We start from the raw sequence: 26,971 nt of genomic DNA, 5'->3' as shown, positions 1-26,971 counted from the left end.
GGCCTGTTGCTCTGTATACATGAGATGAATACAGCTGTACAGAAAATAACAGCAGAGATGGACGCCAGATGTCATTTCCTGACTTGTTCACTTCGCCTCTTTGGTTCACTGTTTGCTTTCCCTCTGTAAGCAAACCGCACCAAGTGAAGCGAGATCCATGCTCTTGGGCGGATCTGTGTTTTCTTGTTCTGACCTTAGTAGAGTTCAGATGACTTTTCACACTTTTCACTTTTCAGGTGGAGTTTGATTTTAGTGGGTGCTGGTCTTTTCTTTTCTTCTCTATTTTTTCAGTTTTGTACCTGAAACAATCAGGTATGAAAAATATCTGCCAAAAGGATGTGATTTCAGAATCACCTTGCTGAGGTTTCAAAGCACATTTACATGTAGCTGAATTTAGCAAATACCAGAACTACACTTCCTGTAGTCCCTAATTTGCTCTGATTTATCAACTTGTCTTTTGTAGAATATACTTCATTTGGAAATGATTGCAACCTTTTGGAAATTTTATGGTTCAGGTAAGAGAATATGGAGAAAGATTTAAAGAAAGTAATGCTAATTGAGCTTGTTGCTAAATACAACTTAAAATTTGAAATTTCAAGTTATTTTGCCTCTGTTTAAAATTTCCGAAATTGTGCTTTACAATCACTTCACATGGTGTGACATCACTGTAAATAACTAACCAAATGCTCATAGTCAAGAATAACTCTGTCTGTTGTTTTTAAAGAAAAATTTTTAATCGACTAAAATCATCTTGAGTTTATGAAAATGGAGTGGTGTAATCGCTGTAAGAACCCAGATTAAATGACAATAAAGTGATGCGCCATCTACAACCAAGCATACATCAGAAAGCTACATTAGATGCTATTATATTTGATGGTATTCTGTATCATAATCCATGTGGACACAACATATTGAAGGATTATATGTGTGTACTTAGGGCTCATGACCATTCTTGCCAACCATTTCGCCTGCGGGGATCGTAAAGTGCTCATTAATTCCTTAAATTAGCTTAAATGCCCTTATGAACACTACCCTCATGATTATTTTTTGCTTATTAACTATTCCCTAAGTGGGATGCCGTGGGTCCTGTCAGGTCAAAGAAGCACAGTGTGTGTGGTGTGTGTGTGCGTGTGTGTGTGCGGGCGGGTACATGTGTGTGTGAAAGAACACAGAGTCAGTTGAGAGGCAGAACTGACGCTACATCGCCTTCCCGTTTCTTCCTCATATCCCTTTCTCGCTAGGCTCATGGACCTATCGCAGTTGCCTTGGCGACGCTGGATGGCAGCCTCCGGGAAAAAGAGGCTGGCAAATAGAAAATGTCAATTACTGCCGGAGATATGCAGATCTGAGCGAGGGACCGCTGCATAGAGAAAGGGCAAGAATGAAAGCAGAGACAAAAAAAGAAAAACAGGGGAAGAGGAGATGGAAAGAAGGACAAGGTGTGGTGGTAGACAGCTGTAGCAAAGATGGAGAGAAAGGCTGGAGGTGAGAGCTGACAGCAGAAGATAGCAAAAGGTTACAGAGGACTGTTGCAGGGAGAGAGAAAGGGACAGGGAGGGACAGGAACTCACTAATGTAGGAGATGAGCGACTGAATTGAGTGCAGGCCGCTGACAGTACACGTCTGTCCACATCTATTATAACACCTATCTCCGTCTATGAAGTGTGGCACTGCAAAGTTCATTATTCCACTCTTCCTCCAACGCCTGCCTCCAATGCACAGCTTTCAGCAGCAGCCTTCACATCTAGCTGGCAAAATTGATTAAGTCTGGAAAATAAGGTCAAACTGGAGCGAATAGGGTGTAATCACTGCAGGGATCTCTAAAGCATGTGGCCGGTCCAGATTATGGGACGACCTTAGCTTCATCTTGGTCTTTGGAGTCCAAGATAAATGTGCGTGTGGGGGCGTGTGTGTGTGTGTGTATCCCATATGCACTTCCTCCTGCATCTATAAATCTAATCCTCTGCATTTAATCATGCATGGTGCATGTCCACACCATATACATGTCTGCATATTTAGCAGTTGTAGGTGGAAATATGCATCTCTGAGGTGTGCGCTTCACAGAATGCACACAACGTATTTCAGCGAACATCGCTAGGCCTAAGTTGAATTAAAACGTCCCCACCCCCTTCCCCAATTTCCATCAGGGGTCTCTTGACCTCCCATTCTACAGACACATAATGGTCCATTTGGGGTTTAGCAGCTGGCATTACCAGGAAGCATGGAGACACTGAGCTAGACCATATTTCCATAAGACTGGGACACAGAGGCCCTTCCATACATATATTAGCCCCTTTGTGTCTGAGAGCTTTCATGTTGGCCTTGTCTACACCAGTGCATGAGTACGGACTACTGTGTGCACACACAACACACCACACACACATATACACATAGACATTCAAGACTAGACTCACAAATATAGTCTACCCTTGCATAATCATTACTGAAGGTACAGTGCCTCACAGAGAAATTCATTTAGAATCAATTCTGATCAAAAATACTTTATTGATCTCTAAGGGAAATTCAGTGCTGTTGTTGCTCATATTAGTTTTAAGACTCTTCCAGGAGTTGCATAGTGATGGCTGTGGGAAGGAACAATCTCCTGTAGCAGTCTGTATTACAGCAAATTTGAAGAAGTCTCTGACTGAAGACATTGTTTTTCTATGACAGTCATGAACTTGGCAGCATTTTATTGGGATTTTATGTGAGCAGTGCAAAGTGGTGCATGATGGTGAAATGGAGAAAAATAGTTATAAATTCTTTCCAAAAAATCTGAAAAAATGTGGCATGCATTTGTATTCAGTCCTAAATAAACACTTTGTAAATTGGTTACTTCTGCAGTTACTTTCTGGTTCACCTCAGTTTTCAAGTCTTGCCACAGATTCTTGATTGCATTCAGGTCTGGGCTTTGACTGGACCTTTGTGGCTCTGGCTTTATGCCAGAGCCATTTATTCACAACCCGTCGAATAAAGTGTTATCAAATTTTGTTTAGAGAATCACAGTAAAGGGGTCTGAATTCAAATGTACACCACATGTTTTATCTTTACCAGTATCTTAAACATTTCCAAGTATCCTAATTTTGTGTCTCTGATCGAAACAGTCAAGAAACTTGAATTCACAACATTTTTTCTTCATTTTTATTTTCTGGCCTGGGAAGCATATTTCTGTTTTGGGAAATACAGCTGCCATTTTCTTTGAAAACATAGTAGAGTAAATAAGAGTTCAAATTTGTCTGCTGCTCAAACTACAATACATTTTATCTAAGGGATTAAAAAAAACAGACCCTTTGAATATTTTTGGGGTGAAGTAAAGGTCTTTAGCTCTTCTCTTTCACTTTCATGGAGTAGCTCTTCTAATGGACACAAATTGTCTGGAGGAGTTTAAATTGCCATCAACTATTAGGGCCGGATTATTATCATCAGATCATCTAATCACACTCAAAGCCCTGAGAGCACCTTAATGAACACTGTGCTCAGCACAGCCCAGACACATCAAACACAATGTAAATTTCTTTCTTCATCTTTTACATCACACACACACACACACACACGCACACACCATCATCCCCACCACACACGTGCATTCACAAACAGCTGAGATTGCTCCGTCTTGACCCACTTCTGATGGTATCATCTTCAAAGAGAGACCGGTGAGAAATGTAATGGAAAGGAAAGGAAAATGATGAGAAGCGATTAAACTGAAGAAAAAGAAGTAATTGACCACCATGGTGTAGGTAGGTATAGGTTGAGTCGCCCGGAGGCAGAAAGACTCTCCGTTCATTTACAGTTTAAAGCCTGCTGCTATTTGAAGCCAAACGCCTACCTTCATCTGGGATTCGCCCCCGTCTGCCAGTGGCAGATGGTTATTTTATCATCATCATCATCATCACTCATACATATGACCACACAGAAAAAAAATACAAAGTAGCCAACATGTTGAAGAAGCAGGATGAATGTGTGTTTGTGTGCGTTAGTGGATGTGGGGTTCCAAAGCATTATTTTTTTAGCACAATTTATTATCAAGACCGCTTGGATTTAAAGAGTTAATGGACGGCGTTGAACCTGATTTGCTTTGCTGCACATCCCGGCTGAGAAGATCAAGTGGATGCCTCAAGAAAAAGAAATATTTTCAAGATTTTATGTCTTGTTTATGAGTTTAAATATTCCAAGCAAAAGTAGAATTGCTTATTCTGTTCATATTATTTGACAATATTCCATTCTGGGTCTGCAACCACATCGCAAAAATCACAAAATCTTACCAGGTGTTCTTGGTCTACGTTCTAGTGCAAATATCTTACTACACTTAAAATAAGACAAAACTAAATTACAAGTGACTTTTCTGCATGCTTATCCCACCACTGTGTTTCCCATGGGAATTATCTAGTTATAGTGACGTGTAGCTTTTTTTTTTTTCAGCCAAAGGCTAAAACATTCACTTGTTACCTCATCTGACCAGAGGACTTTCCTTCTTCCACACACATTTGCTATTTCCCCTTAACGGCTCTTGGCAAACTGCAAAAGCCACAACAAGTTCCTCCGATGCTTAAGTTTTTGCTCATGCAATTACAGAAGCTACATACAGTTTGTCCACCCTGTAGCTATTTGCTATTTCATGAGTCCCCAGAGTCAACCCAGCCATTAAGGCCTCCGGACAAAACACTCAGCAAAATCTACGGACAGGTGGAGTGAAAAACTTATCAGTTTCACCACTATTTTAAATCAAAACCCTCTGAACCCAAAATATGGAAAAAAGTTATGACTGATATAATGAGCTGCCAAAGAGATCAGGTCTTAAATCACATACATGTAGCTGAATTCGATTTTTAAACGCATGTTCCCTTTTAATTGCATCTGTAAGTGAGCTGAATATGCTGCTGAATATGTCTGTTAAGACTTTACTTTTTCTGAACATCCCCAGCAGGTTTATGTTTGTTTTGGCAGCTCTTTGATGGTAAATTGCTGTCTTATAAGAGATATCATTGAAACTCTGCTTGGAAGGTCAACAGCAGATCAAATCAGCTCGCAGAAATCAAAGTGAAGAAAGTCTCAGAGTGAACTGTGCCCCAGAGGCAAACTCCAAATTTGGCAATGCTACTGCATGAGAGCTGCTGCCACCTACAGCAGAAATGCGCCCCGTCTGCACCTGGTAATGAATTCAACTCAACACGGAGCAGCTGACAAAAAGCCTGCGGCCATTGGGAACAGAGGTTCCTAAATCTGCAGCAATAAACCTCAATCAAACGCCAGTTAGACTGACTGACAGTGAATCGAAACAGAGGCACGAGTCACGAGATTAGAAACGGGAAAAAAAGTTGAAAAAGGAAGAAATCTGAAGAGTCACTTATTTGGCAGGTCTTTTCTCATAAAACCCTAACAACTGTGAAATTCCCTTCATCTTCCATGTATCCTGAAGGATTACAGTGTATATCTTACAAAAAAGGGCCTCGCAAAAGAGGTTACGGCTCTAGAAATTGTTCACATTTGCAAATATTACAGACACAAACTTCTTGGTATTTTATCTTTAGATTTTTAAGTGACAGACCAACACAAAACTGTTTATTAAATTAAGAAAATAATGAGTAGTCTCAAACTGTTTTTTAACAAAAAACATTTAAAAAAAATCAAAAAAATCTTAAAAGTGTGGTGTATATTTGTGATCTTGTCTAACATTTACAACTGGATTCCAGTTTCAACTTGGACTGGGTCATTCTGAGACATAAAAACTGATTTGATCTAAACCATTTCAGTTTAGTTCTGGCTGTATATTTAGTGTTGACCTCTCTGCTGTTCTCCTTGGTCGTCAAGATGTTTGTTCACTAATGTTGTCTGAAAAACCTCAGAGGTTTCCACAGAATCGATGTGTCATTTATACTGAGATTAAAATACACACAGGTAGACTCTATTTGCTAATCAGGTGACTTCTAATGGCGATCGGTTGCACAGATTTTCTTGTTTTGGTGTATCAAGGTAAAGCAAACTGAATACAAAAAGGTTAGATTTTTATTAGTAACATTTTCTTTTTCCTTCTACTACCCTCCCCAAAAATAGATTAAACTTTATGGTTATAAAGTGGTCAAATGTGAAAGCAGTTCTGGGGGTATAAACACTGCATAGATCATAATGTGAAGCATACATTTGTTTATAAGAGACCTTCTTTTAGGTTGGCCAGACCAAACTTGGATGGTTCTTTGTACATTTCTTGTATGGTCCTTTGGGATCAAGACAAACATGTAGAAAGAGAGAGTTAAAGAACAGAAAGGGTGCGAATGTGTGGGACCGTGTACTCGTGCCCTTTGCAAAAGGAACTAAATAAATCATCCACCAGTATGGTGAGTTATTACCTCAGGGTGAGGCAAAAAGACAAACCACACACTGCAACCCGATAAAAGGTCAAGGGGAAGCAAAGAGGAGAAGCACTGGGAAAAGGTCGGCTTGCACCACGAAAAATTAGTTGCATGGAAAGAAAATAATGTGGTGAAGATGAGAACATCATGTTCCCTAACTGTAGCAAATAGGTGAAAAACAGCAGGTTAGTGATGCTTGATGGAAATGAGGAGCAACTTGATGAATATGTAAGAGGTAGATACAATGAAATAATCTGTGGTTTAGGAATAATTTTTTTTCTATGTTGCTGGTCTAAAAAGAGACATAACTTCAGATTGATTTTCAGATTTGTAAAAAATAACTGGAATAACTGGTAAGAAAAGTAAGATGATAAAAATAGTCATAAATAAAAGCAGACAAGAAAAATCTAATATTTATTCAAACTTTACTGTCATTTTAAACATTAAAGAGCAAATATATGCTGCATTATTTTTCTACAATAGTCAAAATTTGGAATTTAATTTCCAAGTTAGAAAAATCACCCATGAAGTTTTGATTCTGACCGGGAAAGTTGCAGGTTTCTTACCAGAGGTTCTTTACAGAGGAACAAAAGATTATTTACACAGGAAATGGAAGTAGAGGGCAGTGAGCTAACAGTGATCTTGGATGTGTACAATCCAGCAGACTATTTAACTAACAGAAAAATATGGCAGCGCAAAAATTGATAAGACATAGTTCAGTCAAACTGCTGTAACATTTTTGTTTGCTCTACTTTTTGCTCTACTGCTTGTTCTGCGACCTCCTGGATGAGTTGTGGATGAGCTCTCGCAGTAATATTGGTAGGTTGACAATTCCTACATTTTTGCTTACTCTACTTTTTAATCAGACAATTCTTCTATTTTTCATCAGTAGATAGAAGATCACTGCAAAGAAGACATTCTCCTAACTTCCTGTGTAAATGATCATTGGCTTCTTGTAAATAACCACATAATACAAATGTGAGCACAGTTTAAAAGCTGATGAAATTACATAAACCCCTATGAGGCATTTGAGATTGGAGTTGTTTTTAAGACAGTAGAAATTGCCAAAAGTTTTTTTTTTCTCTTGCACTTAAGATACAATGTACCTAAAACTCCTCAACACAGCCATACTTTAAAAATCCTAAGCTATACTTTCAAACTGAATTTGAGAATATATATTAAAAGTTTTCTTAATTTCAAGTTAAATTTGAACAAGAGTATTTTAGAGGTTTGGACAGGAAGCCAAACACTGTTACGACAAAGACTGATGGCTCCCACAACAAAGCCGTTGTTACATAAACCATAATGAAACGAACACACACAAAGCCCTAATGACATTAAATCATAAACACATCCTCAATTAATCCATCACCTTCAAGTTATTCCCTCAAAACACACACCCACACACACACACGCACAATTAAAGTGCTAAGTCGAAACATGATTTACATCATTATGATTACGACTGTCATAATTACAAACGCTGTTATCACTCTCATTATTAATAGCAATGACACTATTATTAGCCTGACTGTTGGTGTGCTGCTTAGTCTGCAGGCTAATTACTGCGTCTGAGTGTCCAGGCATGGTGCCGGTCCACATCTCCGAGGTCAGCAAAGCGCTCCTCCTCTCGTCGACGAGCTCTCACACTCACTTAATTCTGTCACTCATGATCTCTTTTAATCTCGTTATGATGGAGAAAGCTCTAATTCTCTCACACGCAATCTATTAGCGCGTGTTTGTGCTTTGGAGACCTGGTAGAGCATTACTGTCATAGCTTATCCAATTAACGGGGGATGTATCTAGCCGGGCCCGAGGGGGAAGAGAAGAGAAGGGGAGCAGGTACAACGTGTGGAAGACGCCACACCCCCGCTGTGTTGTGGGCACATTAGGAAGACTCCCTTCCTGCGTCTCCGGTCTTTTTATCACTGCAACCAAGGCCTGAATATTAGAGTGAGATCACAGCAGAGACAGCGGCAGAGCACAGAGTCCCTTCCTGCGTGGATTCTGTGACTGTACATATCTGCGCTGTATGCAGGGTGTAGGTGTCTGTATGTACACTACATGTGATTGTTTACACGGCTGAGGCGTTATGATGATGGGGTCCTTCTAGAGCGGGCCAATTTCACAGACCATAGAGCAAAGAGGGCTTAGATGATCATAAGCCCATACCGTCTCCCAAACACACACACTTAGTTTTCATTATCCCCACTCACCTATAATGGCTCTGATGAAACCACAACGCATGGCTGTTTTCAGCAAACTCACTTCAATTGAGCATCATAGAGGACCTGAGTGGAATCAACATGTCAGACAAAGAAAGCACCGGCCTTCCAGGACACTGATCACCTCTCTTACGCATCAAATCTTCAATTTTCTGAACAGAGCTTAATTGAATCATGATTTTATGTCTTTCTAAAAGAACTGTAATTTCATAGTGACCCAAATACACAAGGTTTGTGTTAGAAAAGAGAAAAAAAAGCAAAGTTAGTTGCTGAAAATTGTCCCCAATCCCCTAAAATACATGTAAAATACCCTGAAAAGTGCTGCACCTATTAAACATGTTAAAAAGAAACTTTAATGTGTATTAATTTCATTGTGTGACAGGTTAACAAAAAGTAGGTTGTGTTTTGAAATGGAAGAATAGTAACACATAATGTTTAGAGATTTTACAAAGAAAAATCTGAAAAGTGTGATGTTAGAGAACTTAAGTGAACAAACAAGCATCATTGTGACAAAAGAGCAAATCAGAACCGTTAGAAATAAAGTTGTGGAGAACATTAATCAGGGTTAAGTTTTAAAATTATATCTCAAGATTTCAACATGTCACAGATAGAAAATGGAAAGAGTTTGATACAAGTGCAATCCTGAGCAATGAGAGCAATATTGGAGATATATGAGAGCTGAATTTCAGGCAAATTACACTTTTGAGATTTTCACTTGTGATAAACGTCTTATTTTCCTTTCACTTAAGAACGATGTACTACTTTGTTTTAGTTAATTACATGAAATCCCAATAAAAGACATTGGAGTTTGTGCTTGTTACATAACAAAACCAGTGGCATAATTATATTTACAAGGTTCTGTATGTTGCACAACCCAGTGGATTTATGCCAAAGCCTACAAGATGCTTGTGATAATGAGCTTGAAAAGCATATGCCCATTTAATTGAAAAGGAAATAATCATCTGAGGGATGAAATTATTTATCTCGCTGAAGCAGTTCAGTTGGATTTAACTCATTCTACTGATTATGCACGAAAACACAGACTGTTTGCAGAAATCGATGTGATGGCAATTAGAACCAGGGCTTTAATCAAAGAAAATAAAGAGGAACCACAGGGGACAAAAACAACAGGTCATCTGCCAAAATTGTTTCTACTCCCATCTCTGAATTTAACGGCAGAGCAGTGGAGCATTCTGAGTCTCTTGTAGAAAAATACTGCTCGAGTGAGTGTGTTTTCAAAAGTAAATTAAATATAATTTTAAGTTTATTGTATCGTGGTCTGCAACAGAAAAATTCACAGTGCATTGCAGGTCTCCTTTTTTAAATGACGCTTTAACTATGGAGATCAAAGCCAACTATCCACTCACAAGGAGGCTGAAGAACATTGGCACTCACTCGCCAACTGCGCATTGGTCCTCACGTGTCCTCTTGTCTTCCATCTTCTGTGGAACGAGAACAGAAAAACAGAGCTCTTGAGACGGTGATGAGGCAGCCAGAGTGATGCGTAATAGCAGGAAAGAATACATTTAGTCGGCAGTGTAGGATTCTTGTAAGCTCTTGGCTGTCAGCGCCCAATTTTATCAATCAACGCTATTGTTCCGGTCTCCTGACAAACACTGGACATTCATGGGAATCAGTTACTGAAATTATCTGCTTTTTGGTCTTTGAGCAACTTGCACTTATGGTTTTGGAAAATGAACACTTCATCAACACTGATAGTGAATGAGTTCAGATCTGATGCAGATTCATGAGACTGTCAGTAGAAATGAGATGGAGATTGGTGAAACTGGCAGAAAGTACATTGTTTCAATTATTTTACCCAAATTACTCAAAATATGTACTTTTTAATAAAGATACACGACTTGGGTTTGAAACAAGATGATTTTCAGCTTAATTGACTGGCAAGTCACAAGCTCTAAAATTGTACCACCAGCAAATCTCCTTTTCTAGGTGTTCAGTTTTTAAAATTTAAAAAAAAATTATTTTAACCAGATTCTTCATTTCAATAACATAGACTTCTTCAGAAATTGCTACACAAATCCTACAGATTGTTTCATCAGAAGGTCAAAGAACAATTCAGTAGATCTAACACATAGCATTTGCTTTTAAATGAAAGTGCAACAATCAAAGACTTCATGATAATCAAGGATCACACTGTATTTAATATAAAACACATCCTGTTCAATACATTGTTCAAAGAGCACAAATAAATTACCATGCCAAATATTTTACAATGAAATGCTAGATTTCTCTGAATTGTCTTACAAAATCCACTAAATTTTGTAAAATCACAGAGTAAATGCAGAGCAGAAATGGCTGCATGCACTCTGGCTGACAAAAGGTAGCGAAAGAGGGGTCAAGGTGTTTCTTGAGATACAAAAGCCTTTTTCTTCTCGAAAATCCATTAGTGACTCAGTGTACTGTTATCATCATCAGCTGCTTAAGCCTACAACATCCCAGCTATGATGTTCTTTTTAGTCGTGTCTTGGCATTTTCCCCAAGAGGTGAGCTTGAAAATATCACACGAAGGAGGGAAAGTGGCGAGGAAGAGCTTTCTTCAATGGAAAAACTGAGTTACTGAAAGCCATGTTTTTATGTCTCTTTGCGAACACTTTAAATTAGCTATCACGTTTTTGTGGCAGGACATATTTTGGGGCTCGCAGGGCAGGAGGCAGGATAGAAATGCCTATTTCTGGTACGGTGTAATCAGGACACAAAGAAAAATCACAGCTGACAAATCAGAGTTAAGAGTTTGTGGAGGTAAAAAAAATATCAAATTACACCAAGTCAAACATTTCAAGGGGGAGACAAGATGTCAGAAAATAGCTAACAAAGGCCAACATGAACATAGACAGAGATAAAACACACAATTTAAGCTGTTCTCCAATTTTCTGTTCCTCTGATCTTGATCGTCATCTTCCTCCCTCCAGCTCATTCAGTGTCTTTCTTCTCAGTGCTAACAGGCTGCAGCATTGAACGAAAAGCATTGTTTACTTTATAGATTGGTAGAATATCTTCCAGAATTAAGCCAGAAGCTAGTTGATGGTCAGAAAAAAAATTGTAGCTGACTGGATAATTAACAAAATATCAGTGACTGGACATTTTCTACTAGATACAAAAGCAGTAGAGCAGGCGCTCCATGTACAGAGTCCTTGATATAGTCCTTAGATACTTGCAGCATGATCATTTATTTTTATGCACGCAAATTATTTGGGGGGAAAAAAAACTATAGAAAATGAAAAAAGGGAACATTAGGATCTTAAAAAGAAAAACATTTTCTTTGCAAGCTGAAATATTTACTGAATCAACTAAAAAGTACAGCTTTATGGTTGATACAGTTGATACATAATAATTACTGTCTGAACTGCTTCACATCTGTGTTGCATGAAGTCAAACATGTTCATGCCAAGGACAACTGGACCGGATTCCCCTAATCAGCCGTTCTTGGCTTTTCTTTCCATCAGAAACAGAATATTTGATGCCCAAATACACAAGTTTTCTGTTGGATCAATATTACTTTGTCCAGGAAATAAACAGAGAGTATTAAGCAAACAGCATTGAAACAGGCAAACTTTCTATTGAGAAAGAAAAAAAAAAACAGAACACACATGTTGGTTTTAATATAGACAACAGGGAAGCATGATTAAACATTTTTTGAGGCATTATTTTTGTTGTTGACATTTTGTCAGGTTATGTGTGGCGTAACATAAAGTGGATTTTCCTGGGCGCCTGTAATGTAAGAACCACTATTGAACTGTAATAGCTCTGTTTATGACTTTGTACATGAAAGAAACACGTCCAAACACAGAAGTACTGAACCAGCAGTCCTTTACTTCCTGAAAAGAAAAGAAAAGAGTTCACCTAGCTAAAGACAACAATACCTCCATCAATCCCCACCTAGAGGAAAAAGACTCACTTCCTGCTGGGAGCCTGGCTGATTCTCATGACTTCTTTATTGAAACTGATAGTGATAGATAGAGTTTAATAGGCAACAGTTAGAGAAGGTGCTTGAACAGCTATGAGATTTTTTTTTTAAATCTAATTATCTTTGTGGATTTTATTATTGATCAGTAGCAGTAATAGCCTTATACTTTACCTCAAAACAAGCTCTTTAAAACTGCTGCAAGTCTATTAAATTGGCTGCTACTTTCTTTGTTTGATTGACCTCTCATACCTGAGAGTAAGCTTCATCATGCAGACAGATGAAAAGATCAATCTCTAATTATTTGCAAGGTCTTGTTGTCATTTTTCAAGCTTCACTGTGAGACTGTACTGATATAAATATCACCTAACTGTAAAGAGAAAAATGAACTCTTGCAATTCCATGTGCAGCCCCCTCATTAAAATTAACCTTTGCTGTTATTACAGTTGATGCTAATTGGAGCTGCAGCCAGTTAACACCCACAGCTTCTTTGTTAGAAAACTACTTGGTGACTAAACAGTCTCCCATTGCTCTGAAAAGACAATTAACAATAGGTGTAAGGTGTTTTTTAAAGACTACGAAAAGGGCTGAATGTCACAGTAAGACCGTTGGGCAGCTGGTGCTGGACGGGGACATTTTCTTGCACAAACACTTCAGAAAGTTTCATCCATTGGGTTTTATTCACCAGTTTTTGTCTCAGTGAAAATATTAAACAAGAAGCATTAATTGGGAACCTTTACAAGTACTGATACGCGGATTAATTGCATTTTAAACAGAACTCAGAGAAATACTTGTGCTCGTTTCCTGCAGTTACCTTCACGTTCAGATTCAATGGAATTAATAAGGTATTTTAGAAAAAGATGAAGGCGATACAAAAATTAATGCAGAATTGATAGATAAAATTAAAGGTGCAGTAATGTTTTAAGACTCATATAAAAAGATGGTTCTTTGAAAATGGAGAGTGACTTCAGTTTTTGGCTCCATCTTTTTGATATCCAAACTGTTAATACCTCAATGAGATCCTGAAAACATTTTTCAACTTAATACAAACTGAAGAAAATTAGAAAATTAAAAAATTATTTCTAAGAAAATTAGAACAAAACCAAATAAAAAAAAAAATATTCCTGTGTGTCTCTGTTTAGTCCTGCAATAGACTGGAAACTTGTGTAGGTTGGGCATGCTTCTTTCCAAGTCGATGGATGGATGGATGGACGGATGGATGGGTGGATGAATGGAGTCATCCTTGCTATGAGTTAGTGTCCTTCCTTGGGTTTCACTTACAGTTTGTTCCCTCTCATTCAATGAGAAAACGTAAAGGCTTCATTCTAAACGCTAAAAGTAGCGACAATGTTGCTAAGTTGGCAACAGTGGGGCAATTATTGCTAACCTGACCTGGTGGTCGGGTTTGTCACTCAGACTCTCACAGTAGCACAAAAAGGGACAATGACAGATTTTCAGAGCTTTGTGGAGGCCACTAAGTTCGGTGGATAACATAATTTTCACATGTGAGTATCAGTCGATCGCTTAAAATTAAGAAAATCGAGGCTGATTTAATGGCCGGCCAATTTACTGATGCGCTTATCATCCCAAAGAAATGTATACTTGTGGTATTTTTTCAAGATCTATCATATCCAATTCTAATGAAATGCGATATATAACTTTGTAGTGTTAATGTGCCGAAGTGAATACACATTTCACTGCTTATATGTACAGCTAATGTGTGTGTGGGAGGGGTGGGGGTGTGTGTGTTTTGCTCATGATTTAGTCACACCATCACACATTTAAAAAAAATCTAAATATGTCATGATAGAAGAAAATACCATGAGGCCAAGAGACAGAGACAGAGAATTCTTGTAACAAGTCAGAAAAGAAAATAGGATAAAGCTTTTATGGGGTACTTTGTTCAGCTTGGAAAAAAATTGGGTATATCAGCAGGTGTCTTTCTGTGAAAACAGCCAAAGATGAATGTGAAGGTTGGCAGAGTCGCTTATTTGCCTCAGACCTGTAATCATTCCAACAGAAAGAAAAACACACAGAAATAAAATAAGAAACATTGTCTAAAATTGAAAAACTGGTGCATTTGTATTCGGCCAGTGGACTCTCAGAAAACCACACAAGACCCGTTAAAAAACAGAGACATACCCAGACACGGCCTCATTTCACTGCCCTGTGACACAAAATGGGATTTCTGTGTTTGAGCAGAGGGGGGTCCGGCGGCTGCACAGAAACACATCAAGGGGTGAGGGCTTCAAAATCGCTGGTGCCAGATTGGATGTCAGCTGCAGCATAAGTGACTATCTATCATCGGTGCAGTTCATGTGAAGAGTGCTCTTTATAGACAGCACAAACAGCCCAGAAAATCCTCCTAAATTCAGCCAACTCCGGCCCCCTGCAGGGAGGGTTTGCACACAGGCTTCTGCATTCATTCACAATACACAGACACACAGAATTCACATGCATGGTTTCAAACATTGATGCATAAGCAGTGGATCATTTCAAAAGATATACACGTCTGTATATTCACACAGAACCAGCGGTGTTGTTGGGTCTCTTTTAAGAACAAAGCTGCACACAATTTTTCGCTTTTGCATATAAATGTGGTGCATAGCTGCCATCGATAGGACTATGGAGAAAGTCAATGCAATTTGCCTTTAGCTATTGCTCACTTGGGTTGTGCATCAGGGCAGTGATCTAAAGCACATAAGCAAGCCCACATCTGACTGATGAAAAAAGAGAAAGATTTGTAGTAGTCAAGATGCTATGACATAACCTTAAATAAACTGTTTATGTTCTAAAAACCTGGAATGTGATTGAATTAAAGCAATTCCTCAAAGAAGAGTGGGCCAATTAAGTGATGTAAAAAACGATTTGTTGGTTACCGTGAACACCAGATTACAGTTGTTGCCAAAGTTAATTTCTGTTTCGCAAAGGGAAAAGTTGCTACTGAAAGCTGTTTCCCGATAATAAATGAAACTTTCTTTTAAACACTACTCCTTGTATTTATTTTGGTTGTTTTTGTCTGAGGTTAAAATGTTTATAGTCTGAAACATTGAGGTCTTAAAAAAAGGAAAAAGGAATTTGTTTTACGACACTAAATATATTTTAAATTTTAAGGCGTGTCTAAGCGGTAGATCTTGATAACTTCCTTAAAAGAACCAAAGAAAGAAAGAGAAGCAGAACCAATACCTCCTCTCTAATTACACTAATGGTTTCTTCACTAAATCATGACAATAGTTCACTCCTAGATATTTATGTCCCTGTGGATGATCTTCACATGAACACCATGCAGTATTTGTGTACACTCTGCTGCAGAAGCAAATGCAGATGCTAATCTGTGCTTTGACTTAGCTGCATTTCCTGGACCATTAAACTCATGTAAAGGGATACAAGGACATGTGGATGAGATATGATGATAACAAGAGCTAAATATCCAGACCAGCTCTGAGCCTCAACACCAACCGTCCCTCAGAAACATAAACCCCAGGCACCACCAATGAGATAATTATAAAAACCCAAAGCTTTTAACATTCTAGTAACTTGTCTCAAATATTTGAATTTGCTGTGAGATTTGTTGTTTTATGAGGCACTTGAATTGGTCCCATTTTGTCTCTGGTAATGAATAGTGTTATTTACTGATGTGGCTTAAATGATCAATCTTTATTGCAAAGTAGCTAAACTCAGTGAGATCAGACTGAGATTGGATAGAGAATCTCTGATCAGGAATGTTAAAGTCTTGTCAACGATTCTCAATTTGATTAAAGTCTGAATTTTGACTGAGCTTGAAAGTGTTTGCACTGGATTTTATATATAAATCAAATGATTTATTTATAAAATCAATCAATTTATATATAAATAAATCTATATTTAATTTTATTAAATATTATATATATATAAATATATATTTATTCAAGATATATAATCTTAATTAAGATTATATATCTTAATCAATCAAGATATGTAATCTTGATTTATTAATCAAGATTATATATAGCACATTTCAGCAACAAGGCAGTTAAAAGTGCTTTACACCATAAAAACACTAAAATACATTTATAGTCAGTTCGGAGTAAAATTATCTGAATAGAAATGCATAATTTTGAGGTTTTTTTATTAATTTAACATGTAATAAATCATGTATCCTTATTCTTTCCACAACAGGAAGTGAAAACAAACAAACATAAAAGCAAAGATGCTACTTAGAGATGATCACCACTAAAGTTCTCCTAGCAACAAGCAATCTCAAAATCATCTCTGTGTGAGATTTTCCTCCTTGCCAGGTGCTGAAACAGCATGGCAGCTGTAATCTGCATGCCACCTGATCTGACCAATGAAAGGCAGTCTGGATAATCATTTCATTTAACTTAGCAACCAAGCGCACCCTGTGAGCCTTTGACTGGCAGGCAGTAAAAGGGAAATAAAAAAACAAGAATATGTCCCTGGGATATCATAAGATCAAATGCTGAAGAAATGGCTAACAAGGCACATTTTCAGGTCTTTTTTAAAATTATTTTTTAATGACCTGCTCACTCAGCGTGAGTGAGCCTTCTGCTTACTATTGATCTTACGCTATTTATTACAAAGCCACAGATTTATAAAGCATAACCAAACACCAGCAGATTTAAATTTACATGAGGGTTAATTTTTTGTCTTGTCCAATTAGATATAAACTAGACTTTATACTCAAATACATAAAGCAGTGAAAAGTAGACTGAATTCTCAATATCGATCAAAAATAACCAGAGGAATTACAAAAAGCAGTAATTAACCTAGTACCTAATAACTTTGTGTGTTAACCTCTGGAACAACTGTGATTAAATGTAACTAAGAAAATGTTTTTTATATTTTTATGTCCACTGTTTGGAGAAGTCAGTAAAAGTTTTTTCATTAACAGAGGAACTTGCTGGAAGTCTTTGGAAGTCTGCTGCACGTTGTTGATATTAAAGTAGTAAATTGATGGTCAGACTTTTTCTTTCAGGTCTTTCTGGAAGAGATCAGAATTTATAATTCTATTAATTCCTGCAAATCACTCAGCAAAGCAACCACTGATCACAACGCTACCATCATAATTAAATGATTAAAATGTTCTTTTTCCAAAACTGTAGCATTATAGTTTTGTACCAAATGTAACATGAGTCCCACCTTCCAACAGTTTCCTATTTTGTCTCATCAATCTAGCAAATATTTTCTCCATACTTTTGGGGATAGTCAAGATATGTTTTTGTAAATTCAAAATTAGATTTTGTGGAGGTGTATTTGTTTGTTTAGCAGTAATTTTGGTCTTAGAACAGTCTGGTCCTCTTTTACCCAGTCCTCTTTCTTATTCTTGTATTGTGAATACTCAACTTACCTTAGGCAAGTGAGGCCTGCAGCATCTTAGTTGCTGTTCTGTTTTTTGTTTCTTACCTCCCGTAGGAGTCATGATGCACTCTTGTGGCAACTTTTGTAGGCAAGCTACTCCTGGCATGGTTCACAACTTTTCCTACATGGAAGTGTTTTTATTGGCACCGCTGGCCTCTATTCAGCAGTAGCTGGACAGGAGACAGGACAGAGAGAGAAGGGGAAGTCATGCAACAAATGACCAGAGAACAGAAATCGAAACAGGAAAAAATGTGTTAAGGACTGCAGACTCTGCATGGTGCACCTGCTTGACCACTGTGCCATGTGGCACTACCTCCATCTCTCAACATGGCTTTCACAAAGTCTTAGAAAAGGCTTTCTAACTCTTTACAGACTGAGAGAGGCCAGTGACATTCACATCTGTTCTTGAAATTCTGCTTTTTGACATCTTTAAGCTCCCATCATGCTGGAAAAGAGGTTTTATTTAAGTTATTTCTTGATCTAAACACAACTATCCCCAAAAAATAATAAAAATGTGGTTCATCACAATCAATGTGGTTGTCTGATATTAAAAATACTTTGATGAGATGAAACATTTAAGTTTGGCAAAAATGCAAAACAGATCAAATCCATTGCAAATACTTTTTCACGCCACTGTAAAATCAGTAAAAACGATGCAAGTTAAGGACAAGAAATCCTTCCCAACTAGTTTCAAACTACTTTGAGCAATAAATGAAAAGCTGAGAAGACAGTGTCCCCTGTCTCGGCATCGCTGTGTCCCTGAGTTGAGGTTGCATTTCAAAGACAAGCTGGCCTACTGAAGTGTGGCTTCAAAAGAAGCAGAAGGATGACTGCATGTTGTTTGAAAGGGGCTTAAGACGTATGGCGCACACATACACAGACACGCATGCAGGCTCCTTTACAGTAGGATCCAGCTGAGGACCCCTGGCTACAAAGGAAGCCTGATGGAGCTGAGCAGACAAACAGAGGTGGCCCCGGGCTAAGAGAGGCGACTGAACCCAACAGATGACAAAGGAGCTAAGCTTCAAGCATCTCCTAGAACGAAAAGATAAAGGTAAATGGAACGATAGGGTAGGGTGAGGAGGAAGGAAGGAAGCCAAACTTCCTGTTTAACATTTGGTACACCTTAATGAAGTTATTTGCAAAGTAATTGGAGAAAATGAAACAGCAGAAAAGGTAAGATGGAGCAAAAAAAAAAAAGAAGAGGGCCCCTATTAACAAGGTCTGTCACCTTTTGCCCCTCCTGGATCCTCTCATCTCCATAATAAGCTGACCCCCCGTGTTTCAGCCTCATTAGGAAGGCAGACAGCTGGGCGATGCGGACACACTTTTGTCACCTCTCTGCTCCCACCAGAGACCTCAGTGACACAAAGACAAGAGACAGACGAAAGGAAAAGTGGTCGTCAAGAAAGAGATGGAGGACATGGAAGGCTGGACCCCAGGTTTGATCAGCATGGGGGAGAATAAAAAGAAAATGAGTTTGACCTGTTTCTAAGAGGAGACACCTGCAAAGAGCGTAAAAACTAAAAGGGAAGTCGAGTGGAACTGTAAATAGTCATACCTGGAATATTGCATCACCAGCGTGGCACACCCTGAGGTTACAACAAGAAGCTAACTCTATGGTTAAATTCATTAGAGTACATCACCACTGCATACTTGGTTGAAAACATCAACTTTGACAGAGTGACAGGAAAGATAACCTATGAGAACACCACAACTGTCAAAACATTATCTGCTAATTATGCTAAGGTTGGTATCTGCTTCAAAGCATACTATCAACATTTGGTTCCTATGCTAAAGGACAGTTTCAGTTTTTAATAAGACAGGACTGTGTCTGTAACACTTAAACTCGAGGAAGCTTCTCACTTGAGGAAGCTTAGAGGTGAGCTAAGAATATTTAGCTGACTGTCAGTTCTTCTCAAAAAAGAATTTCACTTTAATTAATTGAGTGGTCTAAAAGTGTACAAACACTCTGGGCAATTTAAATGTGCTGCATAGTTGAGACATTTTTTCTACTTTTGCTATAAACAGTTTTTTATCCTACAGAGCTGCTCATATGACAGAAGCCTGTCAAAAAAAATAATGATGACAAGCCTGAGCTTTATCTGTTGACTGGCAGGCGGCCTGGTTGTATGGAACATTTACAGCTTGTTGGAGATCCCCCTCTGCTCCCTTGGGGACCCCTTGTTTTATTAAATGCTGTGTCTGCCATTGATTATTCCAGCGTTCCTACGCCAGACTCATGCCTAACCAGGTCCAGAGGTCAAAGGTCGAACCGTTGGTGCTAAGGTTGGTGACCTCATCCTGCTCTTTCACCATCAAATTTTGATCAGTCCCTTCATAGCTGACAGACTGGTGGGTTAAGTCAATACTATGTCTCGCCTGCAGGAACATTTGGATTAAATCTTGTTCTTCTTAAACAGCGTTTCAGATAGGAATAAATAAATGAATTGTTCTCTGTAAAAAGACCATAAAAATATGACCTATTTTTTCTCTTTTCCTGCAGTCCTGCATCTAAATCTATCAATCTAAGATTTTTATGTACCTGGACACCTTCAAAAATCATAATCTGACATAGCAGAGAAACAACAATAAAATGTTTATTCCACAACTCAGTTCTTCAGTTTCTTAAACTATAGATTACAAACAAAACCAGTTACTGTACAGAAAACCTTTATAGGGACAAGTGGTTAATTTTCTGATTCACTTTTTGGCAAACTTAGTTCTACTTCTACTTTAGTCTTATCTTTACGATGAAAACATCTGTGAGCATACACCAGTCTGGTTCCTGCCATACAATGGCTTAATGCATCTGTCATTGATCTCTCTCACTAAAAGCAAGTTGCAGCCATTCTATTATGTTGCATTTGATCTGACGAATCTGAGGAGTCTCTAAGAAAAATCTTTTGCTCTGAATCAATTTCACTCTCAGCTGAGATGGTAACTACTGTCCATTACTGTAACCATGTAGACTATTAGCATTGAATTACATTAACTTTTCTTATCTTTCCATAGCATTTTACAAAGTAAGCAATTCTCTGTTGTCTTTACTCTGTGATGAGCATCTAAATTACATAAAAGCTTGGAGTGGGAGTACTTTTAAGATGTTATGACAAGAGAAAACAAACATTTTCACATCTTGCTCACCACAAGGACTCAGTATTGAGAACCATTTGTGACACACAGAACATTACCTTCCTGGGCCCAATCATCATATAGTTGCTCTGTTTCCTGGTATAACACTGAACTGTACCTATGATTCTCTTCAACGTATCCCTTTAACTCATAAAAAGCAACTAAACTAATGAGCTAATAAGTACAAATACAACATAAAAATATCTTTAACTCTACATAAAATATGTATATGAGATCTTGACACCCTCTTTAAAATCAATTATAACTGTCTATCTTACTACTTTAAACATTAATACTCAAAGTAGAATGTGCCATTGTGCCAACTTGGTGTTACCCATGACCTGGTGATAATGGAGGCAGGTTGGCCTGGGGCTAATTGGTGTGCTAATCCAGTCTCGTGGGCATCATATTCCATCCTTAAAAAGGGGGAAGCATATGTCTTTGAGGACATATTGAACAATCCTTTTTGTGAAAAGGTTTGGAGACTGCTGTCTCTATCCAGCTATCCAAGCAAAGCCGTACCCTACTTACACAACTGCATACCAGGCTATTGTTTCACAAAGGTGTAGGAAGAAATAATATCATAGGCACAAACTGCAAGGTTATTGCTGTATGATGCATTTGTGAATTGTAACTAAACTGACAGAATGTTCTGGGGAAATGTCAAAAAATGCTGCCGCAGCTCATGCACGTCATGGGTTCTTCTCATGTGCACCACTGTCACACAACAGATGAAAATGTGACTGACGTGATACAGCTGGGACCCAGTTACTTACTATTAACATTCATTTATCTCACATTGCACTATGCAGTCTCCACAGGTGAAGATTTACTCATCTGGCATGTTAAACCCTTGAAACAGTTTACCTGTACGCTCTGATAAACACAGAGTATAATTGACTGACTCCTACGTACAGAAAGCATTGAAATTTTGCTACCTGAAGTAGTAGAATAAAAGATAAGTGACGTTTCAGTGAAAGTAATGTATCCTGTCCCGATGCAGTTGAATGCTGTGAATTCCACGTCCTTGATTCCAATACAGATCCACTATTCTATAATACATATAGAATACATATATATATATACTGTATATAGTACACTATATAGTTAAAGGTGCTACCAGTGTCGGTAAGAGTGGCATTCCTGAATATCACTTCATTGTTTAGTGAAGTTTCCCTTCAAGGAACAGTTTAAGACTTCAGACAGAAGCATTTGCTTAATAGATGAATGACAAAATGTGCAAATGAAAAAATAAAAAAAGGGAAAGACAACATCAAGGTTCCCCCTCTCTGAGCCCGTCCCTTTCAGTGTGCTGTTTGCTTTAATCTGCCCTACTAGCCACAACCTTGAGCTCATACTTTATTTTGATGAATTGAAGGGGAAGCCGTGCTAATAAATCAGGCTCCGTAATGAAGAAAAGCTCTGAATGGGATATTAAGATTTATATCAGAGATTACAGCTCTACACTGACATGTACACAATTGCCTCCTCTTCTTTCAGTCTCTCTTTTACTCGTCCTATCCCGCTGTTTCTAACGCTCTCTCTAAAGCTTAAGTCAAATTGTCCTCGCTTCCTTTATGACAACGACAGGATGATTTCTTACCAGAGCACCGGAGAGCAGAAGCAAGGAAAGAAAATATGAGAGCGTGAAGGGAGTTGTAGAGCAAGAAGTGGAGAGAAGAAGTGGGGGGTTCTCTGCTGTAGTCTTTGCGATATTGGCTCGGTGGTCAAGTGTGAATGCAGCACACAGAGCTTCATTATGGGAGCGCAATGGCTATCTGTGTGACAGGAAGAAGGATGGGGGAGTGAGTGCGTCGGAGAGAGCGTAGACGTGTGTGATCTACATTTGCAGCAAGATGCAAGATTGAATTTGTGTGCCTATGTTTCTCGGAAAATGCCTGTGCATATGTGTGTGTATGTGTGAGTGTGTGTGAACACGCAGACAAATGTGTGCCTCCCTCAGATCTGCAGTGTGAGCACACACACTCACAGTGACTTATTTACTCCAGAGGCGAGGCTATAACCCCAGGTACAGAGCCCTGCACAGAATAATTGCTTTTTTTCATCCCCCTGCATCATGCTGCCTCTTTGTTCCTAACCGCTCACACACAAAAAGTGAAATCTATTTGTGAGTGAGAACGTGTCCGCATGCATATGAAGAAGTAAGATTGGGTCTGTCTGAGTGGGAGTATGTGCTTATGATGGATATGAGCCTCAGAATGTGCTTGTATATCCAAGTATTTCCGTATTCAATTGTCAACCCAGCAAGAATTTGATTTGAATATATGTTTGTGTTGTCTTTGGTGTGAATGTAGCTTTATATGAAGAACACTGAAAGCCTTGAGAAAATGTTTTTATCTCTGGCAGAACTGTAAAAAGCAGTTTTCAAATGAATATTTTATTTATTAAGAGAAATGTTATATCTGTGTTAAAAAGTAATTTCCCCCTAAATCTATAAACTGGCTGAGCCATTCTTGCCTACATCAACTTTAGCGATAAGTAACAGAGTCTTTTACATCTTTGCAGATGAATTTTGACTTAGTGTTCTTTGCAGAATTGTTTGAATTCAACCACATTGGACCCATTACCTTCATTTTGATTTTCTGAGCCACTCAGAAGTGAATTTGCTGGTGTGGTTTGGACCATTTTACCTGCTTCTTAACCCAATTTTGCTGGTTTTTAAGATCACAAAGTGATGGGTGGACATTACTCTCCAGGATTCTTTTTCTCCCCAGAGAGCAGATTTCTTACCAGTCAATCGGTTTTTCACATTTTTACATTGTGCCCAGTTGGTTTGGACAACTTGTAACCAGTCATTATTGATATTTTGTGATATAGTTTGCTATTAAAATATCATTAAACATTTTTGTGTGATAAAAAAATTCTGCGGGGGAAATTATCTTTATAGCAATGCAGAATTATTCCTTCATGCAATGTGCATAGAGCATAGAAATAAAAAAACCCATAAATGTAAACATGCAATTTAAATGTGCAAATCTGCAACAACTGCGAGTAATTATCATTCAAGCATTTGAGGATAATTTTATTCAGTTTTCAGAACAAACTGCTCTAATTTCTGGTCTATTAGACTGCTGAGTAATGCTTTTAACTCACTTTCCATAATTAAACCCAGTGTACAATTGAGCGGGCGGGTTACTTGTGTTATGTAATGATTGCAATTAAGGGTCACGCACAAAGCTGGGTCTGCTTTCGGGAGCCACTGCGCGAGACACTGGCAATTAATTGAAAATGCAAATACACAAGCTGATGAATGAGAATTGTGCAGGGTCTGTTGTGCGTGAAGAGACTGTCTGCCTCACTGCTCGAGGCTCAGGGTGGGGGTGGGCGGACGAGAGGAAGGGAGATGCTCCTTCCACTCCTTCAGAGGGGAAATCAAACAAATTGGATGTGATGCATTGCTGTGCCTCTGCTGAGAGTGTGTTGTTTGCAGAGATGGATGCCGCAGACTGCAGGCCAAGTAAAAACAAAATGCTTTTAGACAACAATAGGACCACAGAAAAATGTTCTCTGCATTGAATGTGAAGTTGTTCTGTATAATCTGTAAAACATTACTTATTTCTTTATTTTATTTTAGTTCTTCTAAACTAGCCGATGACTGTCGGTGGAAAATAGAAAATCATCATCAGAAGAAATTAAGAGTCTTTGCTGAAAACATGCCACCACGTTGTTTTTATTATTTACATTGATAAATAATTTTTTTATCGTCGGACAAAATTAAAACATAAATCGGGTAGATCTCATACTTCTGTAGACATTGCACATGCACATGACAAATGTTCATATGAGCATGGTTATTAAAGTATGGCTATATGTTTCAAAAGCACGTTTGGGTTGTTGCGATCCGTCCCAAAAGATATTCAAGCCTCTTTGGACGCCTGTTGCAATCCCATGCAGTGTATTAACAACGTTATAGTCTTCTATACATCTCAGTTATAAGTCTCTTTGGATAACAGCGTCTGCTAAATCAATGTAATGTAATAAAATGACACACAGAGAAGTTGCAGCTGTGTCCCTGCAGCTTCACACACACTGTGTGAATAAACAGCTGAGCCCTTTCTCACTGAGATGATACTATCTGTACAGAAACATAAAGCAGAGGAGAAGCAAACTGAGCATAGCTGAATTATGCTGCACTAAACCTGTTGCACAAAAGAAAAAATGGGTGAAATTAAACATCCTGCCTTGTGAATTGTTTCCCATGTTTTTCTGGGTCAAGAAAAAACTTTTTATTATTATTATTATTTGTTAGACTAAGATAAAGTAGTGCAGAGAAAATAGTGCATGGAAAATGATATGTAGTTTAGAAAAGTGTACAAATATAAATCTGGAAAATCTGGGATGCATTTATTTTCAGACTTCAACACCTCTAAATAAAGCTCAGTTCACCCAACTATATTTTAGTTTTAGTTTTGGTTTAAATCTGATTGACATGCTTTGAAGTGACATTAAAGTGTTGTTGGTGTGTTCAGACATTTATTTATAAAAAAACAAACAAACATGAAGAACACCATGCATCCCTTTTCCTTTTATTTCATAGCTACAAACTACTTTGTGCTGGTCTATCACATAGAGTAATTGCTGCTTTGTTACTGCAGAAATGTGTCTGTGCCAGGGTGTAAACTCAGCTGTGCCAAGATCCAACGAGAAAAACTTCCTACACACGACCGTCTCTCCACAGTGTAGCCCGTTACAGGATTGCTGGATTTGGCGCAGAAGGCCACACCACCTGGCTGATGCCAGCAGCTATGTAAAGTTCTGCCTTGGCAGAACCGCCCTGTGACATGGCAGCATCAGGAGGGCGCCCCTGGCTTCATGAAGAAAAGACACTGTGCAGGAGGGGAGGCCCCATTTCAGTGCGACGAAACACACACACACACACGCAAATCCACATATGGAGCTTGTCTTTGTGGGCCAATGGTGACAGATGGGGGATGAAGCTGTCAGACCCTTACTCGGTGGTGCTGTAGGCCCATGTCGGCTGGCTGCTGCTTGTTAATGTGTTAATTAGACTACATGCTTGCCCTGTTTGGTAATCACAGTCCGTCTGGGCCAAGCTACTCATCAGGGGCCACTGAGTGCAAGACAGGGGAAGAGTGCTGACATATGGCCAAGGTGGTGTGTGATGCATGACCTCGTGAAAGAGTGCAGACTGTTACAAAAACTGAGCAGATAAATTGTAACGAGAACGGAAACAGTGTTGAAACACCTTAAAGGAACCTTTTCATGGTTTCAGCTGCCAATTATGCATTTAAATGTTTTTGGTAACTGATAAAAATGTCAACCTTTCAGAGCCCTTTCTTCAGAATGTCTGAAAAAAAACTGATGTTACCCACATTTTCGTTTAGATCTTTTGAACGCTGGATCGTCTGGGACCAAGAATGATGGACGGGCCAAGCACTCGTCGCTTAGGGAAATCTTGAATTTCCCTAAGTCATATTTAGCCCACTAGTGCAATGATTTAACTGTGACTTTGCTGGCTGTCAATATTCCTTCTGCAGAAAGTTTCATGTTCTGATGATACAAACATTGAGCTATTTGGCCACAGTGACAAGAAGTGTGTTTGGAAGGGCAAAGACGAAATTATTAAACCTTACAACACTGTATATTCTTTCAAGCATGGTGGTGGCAGAATCATGCTGTGGGACTATTTCTCCACAGTGGTAATGAGGCATTGCACAATGACAGCTGGGTCGTTCACTGCATGTCTTCCCCTTCTCTCTATGTATATATACTCTCTGCTATGAAATATATAAAGACAGAATTATTTAAAGTTAAAATCATTACACTCTCACTGCTTATTATGTTTGTTTGCAAGACATGGAAACTGCAAACCAGCAGCAATAAACAAATCAAAGAAAAACAATTTAAGTAGCTCAGCACACCTAATCTAATAACTGCTTTCTTCAAGCTAAACACAAAATGACACTTTTAATAACTACCGCAGTGTGAAAATTGTTTAACCTCTT

This window comes from Xiphophorus hellerii, chromosome 5 (assembly GCF_003331165.1).
Source record: "Xiphophorus hellerii strain 12219 chromosome 5, Xiphophorus_hellerii-4.1, whole genome shotgun sequence".
Taxonomy (NCBI): domain Eukaryota; kingdom Metazoa; phylum Chordata; class Actinopteri; order Cyprinodontiformes; family Poeciliidae; genus Xiphophorus; species Xiphophorus hellerii.
This window is presented reverse-complemented; position numbering follows the sequence as displayed.